This window comes from Triturus cristatus, chromosome 4_1, assembly GCF_964204655.1.
Source record: "Triturus cristatus chromosome 4_1, aTriCri1.1, whole genome shotgun sequence".
Classification (NCBI taxonomy): domain Eukaryota; kingdom Metazoa; phylum Chordata; class Amphibia; order Caudata; family Salamandridae; genus Triturus; species Triturus cristatus.
In genome coordinates this window covers 1,213,886,873-1,213,905,019 of record NC_140585.1, presented here as the reverse complement: position 1 = coordinate 1,213,905,019, position 18,147 = coordinate 1,213,886,873, and positions in this window count along the sequence as shown.

Genomic DNA, 18,147 nt, shown 5'->3' with positions numbered 1-18,147 from the left:
GTATTTCCAATACAAGTGTGCAGTCCCTAGAAGTATACTAAGTATTTCCAATACAAGTGTGCAGTCCCTAGAAGTAAGTATTTCCAATACAAGTGTCCGGTCCCCAGAAGTATTTCCACTACAAGTGTGCAGTCCTCAAAAGTATTTCCACTACAAGTGTGCAGTCCCTAGAAGTAAGTATTTCCACTACAAGTGTGCAGCCCCTAGAAGTAAGTATTTCCACTACAAGTGTCCAGCCCCTAGAAGTAAGTATTTCCAATACAAGTGTCCAGTCCCCAGAAGTATACTAAGTATTTCCAATACAAGTGTGCAGTCCCAGAAGTATTTCCAATAAAAGTGTCCAGTCCCTAGAAGTATACTAAGTATTTCCAATACAAGTGTGCAGTCCCTAGAAGTAAGTATTTCCAATACAAGTGTCCGGTCCCCAGAAGTATTTCCAATACAAGTGTGCAGTCCCTAGAAGTAAGTATTTCCACTACAAGTGTCCAGCCCCTAGAAGTAAGTATTTCCACTACAAGTGTCCAGCCCCTAGAAGTAAGTATTTCCAATACAAGTGTGCAGTCCCCAGAAGTATACTAAGTATTTCCAATACAAGTGTGCAGTCCCTAGAAGTAAGTATTTCCAATACAAGTGTCCGGTCCCCAGAAGTATTTCCAATACAAGTGTGCAGTCCCTAGAAGTAAGTATTTCCAATACAAGTGTCCAGTCCCCAGAAGTATACTAAGTATTTCCAATACAAGTGTCCAGTCCCCAGAAGTATAATAAGTATTTTCAATACAAGTGTCCAGTCCCCAGAAGTAAGTATTTCCAATACAAGTGTCCAGTCCCCAGAAGTATACTAAGTATTTCCAATACAAGTGTCCAGTCCCTAAAAGTATTTCCAATACAAGTGTGCAGTCCCCGAAGTATTTTCAATACAAGTGTCCAGCCCCTAGAAGTAAGTGTAGTAAGTATTTCCAATACATGTGTGCAGTCCCTAGAAGTAAGTATTCCCAATACAAGTCCCCAGAAGTGTAGTAAGTATTTCCAATACAAGTGTCCAGTCCCCAGAAGTATACTAAGTATTTCCAATACAAGTGTGCAGTCCCTAGAAGTAAGTATTTCCAATACAAGTGTCCGGTCCCCAGAAGTATTTCCACTACAAGTGTCCAGTCCCTAGAAGTATACTAAGTATTTCCAATACAAGTGTCCAGTCCCCAGAAGTATACTAGGTATTTCCAATACAAGTGTCCGGTCCCCAGAAGTATTTCCACTACAAGTGTCCAGTCCCTAGAAGTATACTAAGTATTTCCAATACAAGTGTCCAGTCCCCAGAAGTATACTAGGTATTTCCAATACAAGTGTCCAGTCCCAGAAGTATTTCCAATACAAGTGTGCAGTCCCTAGAAGTATACTAAGTATTTCCAATACAAGTGTGCAGTCCCTAGAAGTAAGTATTTCCAATACAAGTGTGCGGTCCCCAGAAGTATTTCCAATACAAGTGTGCAGTCCTCAAAAGTATTTCCACTACAAGTGTGCAGTCCCTAGAAGTAAGTATTTCCACTACAAGTGTCCAGCCCCTAGAAGTAAGTATTTCCACTACAAGTGTCCAGTCCTCAAAAGTATTTCCAATACAAGTGTCCAGTCCCCAGAAGTATACTAAGTATTTTCAATACAAGTGTCCAGTCCCCAGAAGTAAGTATTTCCAATACAAGTGTCCAGTCCCCAGAAGTATAATAAGTATTTCCAATACAAGTGTGCAGTCCCCAGAAGTATACTAAGTATTTCCAATACAAGTGTCCAGTCCCTAAAAGTATTTCCAATACAAGTGTGCAGTCCCCGAAGTATTTTCAATACAAGTGTCCAGTCCCTAAAAGTAAGTATTTCCAATACAAGTGTGCAGTCCCTAGAAGTAAGTATTTCCAATACAAGTGTCCGGTCCCCAGAAGTATTTCCAATACAAGTGTGCAGTCCTCAAAAGTATTTCCAATACAAGTGTGCAGTCCCAGAAGTATTTCCAATACAAGTGTCCAGTCCCTAGAAGTATACTAAGTATTTCCAATACAAGTGTCCAGTCCCTAGAAGTATACTAAGTATTTCCAATACAAGTGTCCAGTCCCCTAAGTATTTCCAATACTAGTGTCCAGTCCCTAGAAGTAAGTATTTCCAATACAAGTGTCCGGTCCCCAGAAGTATTTCCAATACAAGTGTGCAGTCCCTAAAAGTATTTCCAATACAAGTGTCCAGCCCCTAGAAGTAAGTATTTCCACTACAAGTGTCCAGCCCCTAGAAGTAAGTATTTCCAATACAAGTGTCCAGTCCTCAAAAGTATTTCCAATACAAGTGTCCAGTCCCCAAAAGTATTTCCAATACAAGTGTGCAGTCCCCAGAAGTATTTCCAATACAAGTGTGCAGTCCCTAGAAGTATACTAAGTATTTCCAATACAAGTGTCCAGTCCCCTAAGTATTTCCAATACAAATGTCCAGTCCCTGAAGTATACTAGGTATTTCCAATACAAATGTCCAGTCCCTGAAGTATACTAGGTATTTCCATGAAGTATACTAGGTATTTCCAATACAAGTGTGCAGTCCCCAGAAGTATTTCCAATACAAGTGTGCAGTCCCTAGAAGTATACTAAGTATTTCCAATACAAGTGTCCAGTCCCCTAAGTATTTCCAATACAAATGTCCAGTCCCTGAAGTATACTAGGTATTTCCAATACAAATGTCCAGTCCCTGAAGTATACTAGGTATTTCCATGAAGTATACTAGGTATTTCCAATACAAGTGTGCAGTCCCAGAAGTATTTCCAATAAAAGTGTGCAGTCCTAGAAGTAAGTATTTCCAATACAAGTGTCCAGTCCCTAGAAGTATACTAAGTATTTCCAATACAAGTGTGCAGTCCCTAGAAGTAAGTATTTCCAATACAAGTGTCCGGTCCCCAGAAGTATTTCCAATACAAGTGTGCAGTCCTCAAAAGTATTTCCAATACAAGTGTGCAGTCCCTAGAAGTAAGTATTTCCACTACAAGTGTGCAGCCCCTAGAAGTAAGTATTTCCACTACAAGTGTCCAGCCCCTAGAAGTAAGTATTTCCAATACAAGTGTGCAGTCCCTAGAAGTAAGTATTTCCAATACAAGTGTCCAGTCCCCAGAAGTATACTAAGTATTTCCAATACAAGTGTGCAGTCCCCAGAAGTATACTAAGTATTTCCAATACAAGTGTGCAGTCCCCAGAAGTATACTAAGTATTTCCAATACAAGTGTGCAGTCCCTAGAAGTAAGTATTTCCAATACAAGTGTCCGGTCCCCAGAAGTATTTCCACTACAAGTGTCCAGCCCCTAGAAGTAAGTATTTCCAATAAAAGTGTGCAGTCCCTAGAAGTAAGTATTTCCAATACAAGTGTCCAGTCCCCAGAAGTATACTAAGTATTTCCAATACAAGTGTGCAGTCCCTAGAAGTAAGTATTTCCAATACAAGTGTCCGGTCCCCAGAAGTATTTCCAATACAAGTGTCCAGTCCCCAGAAGTATACTAAGTATTTCCAATACAAGTGTGCAGTCCCTAGAAGTAAGTATTTCCAATACAAGTGTCCGGTCCCCAGAAGTATTTCCAACACAAGTGTGCAGTCCTCAAAAGTATTTCCACTACAAGTGTGCAGTCCCTAGAAGTAAGTATTTCCACTACAAGTGTCCAGCCCCTAGAAGTAAGTATTTCCACTACAAGTGTGCAGTCCCTAGAAGTAAGTATTTCCACTACAAGTGTCCAGCCCCTAGAAGTAAGTATTTCCAATACAAGTGTGCAGTCCCTAGAAGTAAGTATTTCCAATACAAGTGTCCGGTCCCCAGAAGTATTTCCAATACAAGTGTCCAGTCCCCAGAAGTATACTAAGTATTTCCAATACAAGTGTCCAGTCCTTAGAAGTAAGTATTTCCAATACAAGTGTCCGGTCCCTAGAAGTAAGTATTTCCAATACAAGTGTCCAGTCCTCAAAAGTATTTCCAATACAAGTGTGCAGTCCCTAGAAGTATACTAAGTATTTCCAATACAAGTGTGCAGTCCCTAGAAGTAAGTATTTCCAATACAAGTGTCCAGTCCCCAGAAGTATAGTAAGTATTTCCAATACAAGTGTCCAGTCCCCAGAAGTATACTAAGTATTTCCAATACAAGTGTGCAGTCCCCAGAAGTATACTAAGTATTTCCAATACAAGTGTGCAGTCCCTAGAAGTAAGTATTTCCAATACAAGTGTCCAGTCCCCAGAAGTATAGTAAGTATTTCCAATACAAGTGTCCAGTCCCTAGAAGTAAGTATTTCCAATACAAGTGTCCGGTCCCCAGAAGTATTTCCAATACAAGTGTGCAGTCCTCAAAAGTATTTCCACTACAAGTGTGCAGTCCCTAGAAGTAAGTATTTCCAATACAAGTGTCCGGTCCCCAGAAGTATTTCCAACACAAGTGTGCAGTCCTCAAAAGTATTTCCACTACAAGTGTGCAGCCCCTAGAAGTAAGTATTTCCACTACAAGTGTGCAGCCCCTAGAAGTAAGTATTTCCACTACAAGTGTCCAGCCCCTAGAAGTAAGTATTTCCAATACAAGTGTGCAGTCCCCAGAAGTATACTAAGTATTTCCAATACAAGTGTGCAGTCCCTAGAAGTAAGTATTTCCAATACAAGTGTCCGGTCCCCAGAAGTATTTCCAATACAAGTGTCCAGTCCCCAGAAGTATACTAAGTATTTCCAATACAAGTGTGCAGTCCCTAGAAGTAAGTATTTCCAATACAAGTGTCCAGTCCCCAGAAGTATACTAAGTATTTCCAATACAAGTGTGCAGTCCCTAGAAGTAAGTATTTCCACTACAAGTGTCCAGCCCCTAGAAGTAAGTATTTCCACTACAAGTGTCCAGTCCTCAAAAGTATTTCCAATACAAGTGTCCAGTCCCCAGAAGTATACTAAGTATTTTCAATACAAGTGTCCAGTCCCCAGAAGTAAGTATTTCCAATACAAGTGTCCAGTCCCCAGAAGTATAATAAGTATTTCCAATACAAGTGTGCAGTCCCCAGAAGTATACTAAGTATTTCCAATACAAGTGTCCAGTCCCTAAAAGTATTTCCAATACAAGTGTGCAGTCCCCGAAGTATTTTCAATACAAGTGTCCAGTCCCTAAAAGTAAGTATTTCCAATACAAGTGTGCAGTCCCTAGAAGTAAGTATTTCCAATACAAGTGTCCGGTCCCCAGAAGTATTTCCAATACAAGTGTGCAGTCCTCAAAAGTATTTCCAATACAAGTGTGCAGTCCCAGAAGTATTTCCAATACAAGTGTCCAGTCCCTAGAAGTATACTAAGTATTTCCAATACAAGTGTCCAGTCCCTAGAAGTATACTAAGTATTTCCAATACAAGTGTCCAGTCCCCTAAGTATTTCCAATACTAGTGTCCAGTCCCTAGAAGTAAGTATTTCCAATACAAGTGTCCGGTCCCCAGAAGTATTTCCAATACAAGTGTGCAGTCCCTAAAAGTATTTCCAATACAAGTGTCCAGCCCCTAGAAGTAAGTATTTCCACTACAAGTGTCCAGCCCCTAGAAGTAAGTATTTCCAATACAAGTGTCCAGTCCTCAAAAGTATTTCCAATACAAGTGTCCAGTCCCCAAAAGTATTTCCAATACAAGTGTGCAGTCCCCAGAAGTATTTCCAATACAAGTGTGCAGTCCCTAGAAGTATACTAAGTATTTCCAATACAAGTGTCCAGTCCCCTAAGTATTTCCAATACAAATGTCCAGTCCCTGAAGTATACTAGGTATTTCCAATACAAATGTCCAGTCCCTGAAGTATACTAGGTATTTCCATGAAGTATACTAGGTATTTCCAATACAAGTGTGCAGTCCCCAGAAGTATTTCCAATACAAGTGTGCAGTCCCTAGAAGTATACTAAGTATTTCCAATACAAGTGTCCAGTCCCCTAAGTATTTCCAATACAAATGTCCAGTCCCTGAAGTATACTAGGTATTTCCAATACAAATGTCCAGTCCCTGAAGTATACTAGGTATTTCCATGAAGTATACTAGGTATTTCCAATACAAGTGTGCAGTCCCAGAAGTATTTCCAATAAAAGTGTGCAGTCCTAGAAGTAAGTATTTCCAATACAAGTGTCCAGTCCCTAGAAGTATACTAAGTATTTCCAATACAAGTGTGCAGTCCCTAGAAGTAAGTATTTCCAATACAAGTGTCCGGTCCCCAGAAGTATTTCCAATACAAGTGTGCAGTCCTCAAAAGTATTTCCAATACAAGTGTGCAGTCCCTAGAAGTAAGTATTTCCACTACAAGTGTGCAGCCCCTAGAAGTAAGTATTTCCACTACAAGTGTCCAGCCCCTAGAAGTAAGTATTTCCAATACAAGTGTGCAGTCCCTAGAAGTAAGTATTTCCAATACAAGTGTCCAGTCCCCAGAAGTATACTAAGTATTTCCAATACAAGTGTGCAGTCCCCAGAAGTATACTAAGTATTTCCAATACAAGTGTGCAGTCCCCAGAAGTATACTAAGTATTTCCAATACAAGTGTGCAGTCCCTAGAAGTAAGTATTTCCAATACAAGTGTCCGGTCCCCAGAAGTATTTCCACTACAAGTGTCCAGCCCCTAGAAGTAAGTATTTCCAATAAAAGTGTGCAGTCCCTAGAAGTAAGTATTTCCAATACAAGTGTCCAGTCCCCAGAAGTATACTAAGTATTTCCAATACAAGTGTGCAGTCCCTAGAAGTAAGTATTTCCAATACAAGTGTCCGGTCCCCAGAAGTATTTCCAATACAAGTGTCCAGTCCCCAGAAGTATACTAAGTATTTCCAATACAAGTGTGCAGTCCCTAGAAGTAAGTATTTCCAATACAAGTGTCCGGTCCCCAGAAGTATTTCCAACACAAGTGTGCAGTCCTCAAAAGTATTTCCACTACAAGTGTGCAGTCCCTAGAAGTAAGTATTTCCACTACAAGTGTCCAGCCCCTAGAAGTAAGTATTTCCACTACAAGTGTGCAGTCCCTAGAAGTAAGTATTTCCACTACAAGTGTCCAGCCCCTAGAAGTAAGTATTTCCAATACAAGTGTGCAGTCCCTAGAAGTAAGTATTTCCAATACAAGTGTCCGGTCCCCAGAAGTATTTCCAATACAAGTGTCCAGTCCCCAGAAGTATACTAAGTATTTCCAATACAAGTGTCCAGTCCTTAGAAGTAAGTATTTCCAATACAAGTGTCCGGTCCCTAGAAGTAAGTATTTCCAATACAAGTGTCCAGTCCTCAAAAGTATTTCCAATACAAGTGTGCAGTCCCTAGAAGTATACTAAGTATTTCCAATACAAGTGTGCAGTCCCTAGAAGTAAGTATTTCCAATACAAGTGTCCAGTCCCCAGAAGTATAGTAAGTATTTCCAATACAAGTGTCCAGTCCCCAGAAGTATACTAAGTATTTCCAATACAAGTGTGCAGTCCCCAGAAGTATACTAAGTATTTCCAATACAAGTGTGCAGTCCCTAGAAGTAAGTATTTCCAATACAAGTGTCCAGTCCCCAGAAGTATAGTAAGTATTTCCAATACAAGTGTCCAGTCCCTAGAAGTAAGTATTTCCAATACAAGTGTCCGGTCCCCAGAAGTATTTCCAATACAAGTGTGCAGTCCTCAAAAGTATTTCCACTACAAGTGTGCAGTCCCTAGAAGTAAGTATTTCCAATACAAGTGTCCGGTCCCCAGAAGTATTTCCAACACAAGTGTGCAGTCCTCAAAAGTATTTCCACTACAAGTGTGCAGCCCCTAGAAGTAAGTATTTCCACTACAAGTGTGCAGCCCCTAGAAGTAAGTATTTCCACTACAAGTGTCCAGCCCCTAGAAGTAAGTATTTCCAATACAAGTGTGCAGTCCCCAGAAGTATACTAAGTATTTCCAATACAAGTGTGCAGTCCCTAGAAGTAAGTATTTCCAATACAAGTGTCCGGTCCCCAGAAGTATTTCCAATACAAGTGTCCAGTCCCCAGAAGTATACTAAGTATTTCCAATACAAGTGTGCAGTCCCTAGAAGTAAGTATTTCCAATACAAGTGTCCAGTCCCCAGAAGTATACTAAGTATTTCCAATACAAGTGTGCAGTCCCTAGAAGTAAGTATTTCCAATACAAGTGTCCGGTCCCCAGAAGTATACTAAGTATTTCCAATACAAGTGTCCAGTCCCTAGAAGTAAGTATTTCCAATACAAGTGTCCGGTCCCTAGAAGTAAGTATTTCCAATACAAGTGTCCAGTCCTCAAAAGTATTTCCAATACAAGTGTCCAGTCCTCAAAAGTATTTCCAATACAAGTGTCCAGTCCCCAGAAGTATACGAAGTATTTCCAATACAAGTGTGCAGTCCCCAGAAGTATACTAAGTATTTCCAATACAAGTGTGCAGTCCCTAGAAGTAAGTATTTCCAATACAAGTGTCCAGTCCCCAGAAGTATACTAAGTATTTCCAATACAAGTGTGCAGTCCCTAGAAGTAAGTATTTCCAATACAAGTGTCCGGTCCCCAGAAGTATTTCCAATATAAGTGTGCAGTCCCTAGAAGTAAGTATTTCCAATACAAGTGTGCAGTCCCTAGAAGTAAGTATTTCCAATACAAGTGTGCAGTCCCTAGAAGTAAGTATTTCCAATACAAGTGTGCAGTCCCTAGAAGTATTTCCAATACAAGTGTGCAGTCCCTAGAAGTAAGTATTTCCAATACAAGTGTCCGGTCCCCAGAAGTAAGTATTTCCAATACAAGTGTGCAGTCCCTAGAAGTATTTCCAATACAAGTGTGCAGTCCCTAGAAGTATTTCCAATAAAAGTGTCCAGTCCCTAGAAGTATACTAAGTATTTCCAATACAAGTGTGCAGTCCCTAGAAGTAAGTATTTCCAATACAAGTGTGCAGTCCCTAGAAGTAAGTATTTCCAATACAAGTGTCCGGTCCCTAGAAGTAAGTATTTCCAATACAAGTGTCCAGTCCTCAAAAGTATTTCCAATACAAGTGTCCAGTCCCCAGAAGTATAGTAAGTATTTCCAATACATGTGTGCAGTCCCTAGAAGTAAGTATTTCCAATACAAGTGTCCAGTCCCCAGAAGTATACTAAGTATTTCCAATACAAGTGTGCAGTCCCAGAAGTATTTCCAATAAAAGTGTGCAGTCCCTAGAAGTAAGTATTTCCAATACAAGTGTGCAGTCCCTAGAAGTATACTAAGTATTTCCAATACAAGTGTGCAGTCCCTAGAAGTAAGTATTTCCAATACAAGTGTCCGGTCCCCAGAAGTATTTCCACTACAAGTGTGCAGTCCTCAAAAGTATTTCCACTACAAGTGTGCAGTCCCTAGAAGTAAGTATTTCCACTACAAGTGTGCAGCCCCTAGAAGTAAGTATTTCCACTACAAGTGTCCAGCCCCTAGAAGTAAGTATTTCCAATACAAGTGTCCAGTCCCCAGAAGTATACTAAGTATTTCCAATACAAGTGTGCAGTCCCAGAAGTATTTCCAATAAAAGTGTCCAGTCCCTAGAAGTATACTAAGTATTTCCAATACAAGTGTGCAGTCCCTAGAAGTAAGTATTTCCAATACAAGTGTCCGGTCCCCAGAAGTATTTCCAATACAAGTGTGCAGTCCCTAGAAGTAAGTATTTCCACTACAAGTGTCCAGCCCCTAGAAGTAAGTATTTCCACTACAAGTGTCCAGCCCCTAGAAGTAAGTATTTCCAATACAAGTGTGCAGTCCCCAGAAGTATACTAAGTATTTCCAATACAAGTGTGCAGTCCCTAGAAGTAAGTATTTCCAATACAAGTGTCCGGTCCCCAGAAGTATTTCCAATACAAGTGTGCAGTCCCTAGAAGTAAGTATTTCCAATACAAGTGTCCAGTCCCCAGAAGTATACTAAGTATTTCCAATACAAGTGTCCAGTCCCCAGAAGTATAATAAGTATTTTCAATACAAGTGTCCAGTCCCCAGAAGTAAGTATTTCCAATACAAGTGTCCAGTCCCCAGAAGTATACTAAGTATTTCCAATACAAGTGTCCAGTCCCTAAAAGTATTTCCAATACAAGTGTGCAGTCCCCGAAGTATTTTCAATACAAGTGTCCAGCCCCTAGAAGTAAGTGTAGTAAGTATTTCCAATACATGTGTGCAGTCCCTAGAAGTAAGTATTCCCAATACAAGTCCCCAGAAGTGTAGTAAGTATTTCCAATACAAGTGTCCAGTCCCCAGAAGTATACTAAGTATTTCCAATACAAGTGTGCAGTCCCTAGAAGTAAGTATTTCCAATACAAGTGTCCGGTCCCCAGAAGTATTTCCACTACAAGTGTCCAGTCCCTAGAAGTATACTAAGTATTTCCAATACAAGTGTCCAGTCCCCAGAAGTATACTAGGTATTTCCAATACAAGTGTCCGGTCCCCAGAAGTATTTCCACTACAAGTGTCCAGTCCCTAGAAGTATACTAAGTATTTCCAATACAAGTGTCCAGTCCCCAGAAGTATACTAGGTATTTCCAATACAAGTGTCCAGTCCCAGAAGTATTTCCAATACAAGTGTGCAGTCCCTAGAAGTATACTAAGTATTTCCAATACAAGTGTGCAGTCCCTAGAAGTAAGTATTTCCAATACAAGTGTGCGGTCCCCAGAAGTATTTCCAATACAAGTGTGCAGTCCTCAAAAGTATTTCCACTACAAGTGTGCAGTCCCTAGAAGTAAGTATTTCCACTACAAGTGTCCAGCCCCTAGAAGTAAGTATTTCCACTACAAGTGTCCAGTCCTCAAAAGTATTTCCAATACAAGTGTCCAGTCCCCAGAAGTATACTAAGTATTTCCAATACAAGTGTCCAGTCCCCAGAAGTATAATAAGTATTTTCAATACAAGTGTCCAGTCCCCAGAAGTAAGTATTTCCAATACAAGTGTCCAGTCCCCAGAAGTATAATAAGTATTTCCAATACAAGTGTGCAGTCCCCAGAAGTATACTAAGTATTTCCAATACAAGTGTCCAGTCCCTAAAAGTATTTCCAATACAAGTGTGCAGTCCCCGAAGTATTTTCAATACAAGTGTCCAGTCCCTAAAAGTAAGTATTTCCAATACAAGTGTGCAGTCCCTAGAAGTAAGTATTTCCAATACAAGTGTCCGGTCCCCAGAAGTATTTCCAATACAAGTGTGCAGTCCTCAAAAGTATTTCCAATACAAGTGTGCAGTCCCAGAAGTATTTCCAATACAAGTGTCCAGTCCCTAGAAGTATACTAAGTATTTCCAATACAAGTGTCCAGTCCCTAGAAGTATACTGAGTATTTCCAATACAAGTGTCCAGTCCCCTAAGTATTTCCAATACTAGTGTCCAGTCCCTAAAAGTAAGTATTTCCAATACAAATGTCCAGCCCCTAGAAGTAAGTATTTCCACTACAAGTGTCCAGCCCCTAGAAGTAAGTATTTCCAATACAAGTGTCCAGTCCCTAAAAGTAAGTATTTCCAATACAAATGTCCAGTCCCTGAAGTATACTAGGTATTTCCAATAAAGTGTGCAGTCCCTAGAAGTGTAGTAAGTATTTCCAATACAAGTGTCCAGTGCCTAGAAGTAAGTATTTCCAATACAAGTGTCCAGTCCCCTAAGTATTTCCAATACAAATGTCCAGTCCCTGAAGTATACTAGGTATTTCCAATACAAGTGTGCAGTCCCCGAAGTATTTCCAATACAAGTGTCCAGTCCCCAGAAGTATACTAGGTATTTCCAATACAAGTGTCCGGTCCCCAGAAGTATTTCCACTACAAGTGTCCAGTCCCTAGAAGTATACTAAGTATTTCCAATACAAGTGTCCAGTCCCCAGAAGTATACTAGGTATTTCCAATACAAGTGTCCAGTCCCAGAAGTATTTCCAATACAAGTGTGCAGTCCCTAGAAGTATACTAAGTATTTCCAATACAAGTGTGCAGTCCCTAGAAGTAAGTATTTCCAATACAAGTGTGCGGTCCCCAGAAGTATTTCCAATACAAGTGTGCAGTCCTCAAAAGTATTTCCACTACAAGTGTGCAGTCCCTAGAAGTAAGTATTTCCACTACAAGTGTCCAGCCCCTAGAAGTAAGTATTTCCACTACAAGTGTCCAGTCCTCAAAAGTATTTCCAATACAAGTGTCCAGTCCCCAGAAGTATACTAAGTATTTCCAATACAAGTGTCCAGTCCCCAGAAGTATAATAAGTATTTTCAATACAAGTGTCCAGTCCCCAGAAGTAAGTATTTCCAATACAAGTGTCCAGTCCCCAGAAGTATAATAAGTATTTCCAATACAAGTGTGCAGTCCCCAGAAGTATACTAAGTATTTCCAATACAAGTGTCCGGTCCCCAGAAGTATTTCCACTACAAGTGTCCAGTCCCTAGAAGTATACTAAGTATTTCCAATACAAGTGTCCAGTCCCCTAAGTATTTCCAATACAAGTGTGCAGTCCCCGAAGTATTTTCAATACAAGTGTGCAGTCCCTAGAAGTAAGTATTTCCAATACAAGTGTCCAGTCCCTAAAAGTAAGTATTTCCAATACAAATGTCCAGTCCCTGAAGTATACTAGGTATTTCCAATAAAGTGTGCAGTCCCTAGAAGTGTAGTAAGTATTTCCAATACAAGTGTCCAGTGCCTAGAAGTAAGTATTTCCAATACAAGTGTCCAGTCCCCTAAGTATTTCCAATACAAATGTCCAGTCCCTGAAGTATACTAGGTATTTCCAATACAAGTGTGCAGTCCCCGAAGTATTTCCAATACAAGTGTCCAGTCCCCAGAAGTATACTAGGTATTTCCAATACAAGTGTCCGGTCCCCAGAAGTATTTCCACTACAAGTGTCCAGTCCCTAGAAGTATACTAAGTATTTCCAATACAAGTGTCCAGTCCCCAGAAGTATACTAGGTATTTCCAATACAAGTGTCCAGTCCCAGAAGTATTTCCAATACAAGTGTGCAGTCCCTAGAAGTATACTAAGTATTTCCAATACAAGTGTGCAGTCCCTAGAAGTAAGTATTTCCAATACAAGTGTGCGGTCCCCAGAAGTATTTCCAATACAAGTGTGCAGTCCTCAAAAGTATTTCCACTACAAGTGTGCAGTCCCTAGAAGTAAGTATTTCCACTACAAGTGTCCAGCCCCTAGAAGTAAGTATTTCCACTACAAGTGTCCAGTCCTCAAAAGTATTTCCAATACAAGTGTCCAGTCCCCAGAAGTATACTAAGTATTTCCAATACAAGTGTCCAGTCCCCAGAAGTATAATAAGTATTTTCAATACAAGTGTCCAGTCCCCAGAAGTAAGTATTTCCAATACAAGTGTCCAGTCCCCAGAAGTATAATAAGTATTTCCAATACAAGTGTGCAGTCCCCAGAAGTATACTAAGTATTTCCAATACAAGTGTCCGGTCCCCAGAAGTATTTCCACTACAAGTGTCCAGTCCCTAGAAGTATACTAAGTATTTCCAATACAAGTGTCCAGTCCCCTAAGTATTTCCAATACAAGTGTGCAGTCCCCGAAGTATTTTCAATACAAGTGTGCAGTCCCTAGAAGTAAGTATTTCCAATACAAGTGTCCAGTCCCTAAAAGTAAGTATTTCCAATACAAATGTCCAGTCCCTGAAGTATACTAGGTATTTCCAATAAAGTGTGCAGTCCCTAGAAGTGTAGTAAGTATTTCCAATACAAGTGTCCAGTGCCTAGAAGTAAGTATTTCCAATACAAGTGTCCAGTCCCCTAAGTATTTCCAATACAAATGTCCAGTCCCTGAAGTATACTAGGTATTTCCAATACAAGTGTGCAGTCCCCGAAGTATTTCCAATACAAGTGTCCAGTCCCCAGAAGTATACTAGGTATTTCCAATACAAGTGTCCGGTCCCCAGAAGTATTTCCACTACAAGTGTCCAGTCCCTAGAAGTATACTAAGTATTTCCAATACAAGTGTCCAGTCCCCAGAAGTATACTAGGTATTTCCAATACAAGTGTCCAGTCCCAGAAGTATTTCCAATACAAGTGTGCAGTCCCTAGAAGTATACTAAGTATTTCCAATACAAGTGTGCAGTCCCTAGAAGTAAGTATTTCCAATACAAGTGTGCGGTCCCCAGAAGTATTTCCAATACAAGTGTGCAGTCCTCAAAAGTATTTCCACTACAAGTGTGCAGTCCCTAGAAGTAAGTATTTCCACTACAAGTGTCCAGCCCCTAGAAGTAAGTATTTCCACTACAAGTGTCCAGTCCTCAAAAGTATTTCCAATACAAGTGTCCAGTCCCCAGAAGTATACTAAGTATTTCCAATACAAGTGTCCAGTCCCCAGAAGTATAATAAGTATTTTCAATACAAGTGTCCAGTCCCCAGAAGTAAGTATTTCCAATACAAGTGTCCAGTCCCCAGAAGTATAATAAGTATTTCCAATACAAGTGTGCAGTCCCCAGAAGTATACTAAGTATTTCCAATACAAGTGTCCGGTCCCCAGAAGTATTTCCACTACAAGTGTCCAGTCCCTAGAAGTATACTAAGTATTTCCAATACAAGTGTCCAGTCCCCTAAGTATTTCCAATACAAGTGTGCAGTCCCCGAAGTATTTTCAATACAAGTGTGCAGTCCCTAGAAGTAAGTATTTCCAATACAAGTGTCCAGTCCCTAAAAGTAAGTATTTCCAATACAAATGTCCAGTCCCTGAAGTATACTAGGTATTTCCAATAAAGTGTGCAGTCCCTAGAAGTGTAGTAAGTATTTCCAATACAAGTGTCCAGTGCCTAGAAGTAAGTATTTCCAATACAAGTGTCCAGTCCCCTAAGTATTTCCAATACAAATGTCCAGTCCCTGAAGTATACTAGGTATTTCCAATACAAGTGTGCAGTCCCCGAAGTATTTCCAATACAAGTGTCCAGTCCCCAGAAGTATACTAGGTATTTCCAATACAAGTGTCCGGTCCCCAGAAGTATTTCCACTACAAGTGTCCAGTCCCTAGAAGTATACTAAGTATTTCCAATACAAGTGTCCAGTCCCCAGAAGTATACTAGGTATTTCCAATACAAGTGTCCAGTCCCAGAAGTATTTCCAATACAAGTGTGCAGTCCCTAGAAGTATACTAAGTATTTCCAATACAAGTGTGCAGTCCCTAGAAGTAAGTATTTCCAATACAAGTGTGCGGTCCCCAGAAGTATTTCCAATACAAGTGTGCAGTCCTCAAAAGTATTTCCACTACAAGTGTGCAGTCCCTAGAAGTAAGTATTTCCACTACAAGTGTCCAGCCCCTAGAAGTAAGTATTTCCACTACAAGTGTCCAGTCCTCAAAAGTATTTCCAATACAAGTGTCCAGTCCCCAGAAGTATACTAAGTATTTCCAATACAAGTGTCCAGTCCCCAGAAGTATAATAAGTATTTTCAATACAAGTGTCCAGTCCCCAGAAGTAAGTATTTCCAATACAAGTGTCCAGTCCCCAGAAGTATAATAAGTATTTCCAATACAAGTGTGCAGTCCCCAGAAGTATACTAAGTATTTCCAATACAAGTGTCCGGTCCCCAGAAGTATTTCCACTACAAGTGTCCAGTCCCTAGAAGTATACTAAGTATTTCCAATACAAGTGTCCAGTCCCCTAAGTATTTCCAATACAAGTGTGCAGTCCCCGAAGTATTTTCAATACAAGTGTGCAGTCCCTAGAAGTAAGTATTTCCAATACAAGTGTCCAGTCCCTAAAAGTAAGTATTTCCAATACAAATGTCCAGTCCCTGAAGTATACTAGGTATTTCCAATAAAGTGTGCAGTCCCTAGAAGTGTAGTAAGTATTTCCAATACAAGTGTCCAGTGCCTAGAAGTAAGTATTTCCAATACAAGTGTCCAGTCCCCTAAGTATTTCCAATACAAATGTCCAGTCCCTGAAGTATACTAGGTATTTCCAATACAAGTGTGCAGTCCCCGAAGTATTTCCAATACAAGTGTCCAGTCCCCAGAAGTATACTAGGTATTTCCAATACAAGTGTCCGGTCCCCAGAAGTATTTCCACTACAAGTGTCCAGTCCCTAGAAGTATACTAAGTATTTCCAATACAAGTGTCCAGTCCCCAGAAGTATACTAGGTATTTCCAATACAAGTGTCCAGTCCCAGAAGTATTTCCAATACAAGTGTGCAGTCCCTAGAAGTATACTAAGTATTTCCAATACAAGTGTGCAGTCCCTAGAAGTAAGTATTTCCAATACAAGTGTGCGGTCCCCAGAAGTATTTCCAATACAAGTGTGCAGTCCTCAAAAGTATTTCCACTACAAGTGTGCAGTCCCTAGAAGTAAGTATTTCCACTACAAGTGTCCAGCCCCTAGAAGTAAGTATTTCCACTACAAGTGTCCAGTCCTCAAAAGTATTTCCAATACAAGTGTCCAGTCCCCAGAAGTATACTAAGTATTTCCAATACAAGTGTCCAGTCCCCAGAAGTATAATAAGTATTTTCAATACAAGTGTCCAGTCCCCAGAAGTAAGTATTTCCAATACAAGTGTCCAGTCCCCAGAAGTATAATAAGTATTTCCAATACAAGTGTGCAGTCCCCAGAAGTATACTAAGTATTTCCAATACAAGTGTCCGGTCCCCAGAAGTATTTCCACTACAAGTGTCCAGTCCCTAGAAGTATACTAAGTATTTCCAATACAAGTGTCCAGTCCCCTAAGTATTTCCAATACAAGTGTGCAGTCCCCGAAGTATTTTCAATACAAGTGTGCAGTCCCTAGAAGTAAGTATTTCCAATACAAGTGTCCAGTCCCTAAAAGTAAGTATTTCCAATACAAATGTCCAGTCCCTGAAGTATACTAGGTATTTCCAATAAAGTGTGCAGTCCCTAGAAGTGTAGTAAGTATTTCCAATACAAGTGTCCAGTGCCTAGAAGTAAGTATTTCCAATACAAGTGTCCAGTCCCCTAAGTATTTCCAATACAAATGTCCAGTCCCTGAAGTATACTAGGTATTTCCAATACAAGTGTGCAGTCCCCGAAGTATTTCCAATACAAGTGTCCAGTCCCCAGAAGTATACTAGGTATTTCCAATACAAGTGTCCGGTCCCCAGAAGTATTTCCACTACAAGTGTCCAGTCCCTAGAAGTATACTAAGTATTTCCAATACAAGTGTCCAGTCCCCAGAAGTATACTAGGTATTTCCAATACAAGTGTCCAGTCCCAGAAGTATTTCCAATACAAGTGTGCAGTCCCTAGAAGTATACTAAGTATTTCCAATACAAGTGTGCAGTCCCTAGAAGTAAGTATTTCCAATACAAGTGTGCGGTCCCCAGAAGTATTTCCAATACAAGTGTGCAGTCCTCAAAAGTATTTCCACTACAAGTGTGCAGTCCCTAGAAGTAAGTATTTCCACTACAAGTGTCCAGCCCCTAGAAGTAAGTATTTCCACTACAAGTGTCCAGTCCTCAAAAGTATTTCCAATACAAGTGTCCAGTCCCCAGAAGTATACTAAGTATTTCCAATACAAGTGTCCAGTCCCCAGAAGTATAATAAGTATTTTCAATACAAGTGTCCAGTCCCCAGAAGTAAGTATTTCCAATACAAGTGTCCAGTCCCCAGAAGTATAATAAGTATTTCCAATACAAGTGTGCAGTCCCCAGAAGTATACTAAGTATTTCCAATACAAGTGTCCGGTCCCCAGAAGTATTTCCACTACAAGTGTCCAGTCCCTAGAAGTATACTAAGTATTTCCAATACAAGTGTCCAGTCCCCTAAGTATTTCCAATACAAGTGTGCAGTCCCCGAAGTATTTTCAATACAAGTGTGCAGTCCCTAGAAGTAAGTATTTCCAATACAAGTGTCCAGTCCCTAAAAGTAAGTATTTCCAATACAAATGTCCAGTCCCTGAAGTATACTAGGTATTTCCAATAAAGTGTGCAGTCCCTAGAAGTGTAGTAAGTATTTCCAATACAAGTGTCCAGTGCCTAGAAGTAAGTATTTCCAATACAAGTGTCCAGTCCCCTAAGTATTTCCAATACAAATGTCCAGTCCCTGAAGTATACTAGGTATTTCCAATACAAGTGTGCAGTCCCCGAAGTATTTCCAATACAAGTGTCCAGTCCCCAGAAGTATACTAGGTATTTCCAATACAAGTGTCCGGTCCCCAGAAGTATTTCCACTACAAGTGTCCAGTCCCTAGAAGTATACTAAGTATTTCCAATACAAGTGTGCAGTCCCCAGAAGTATAC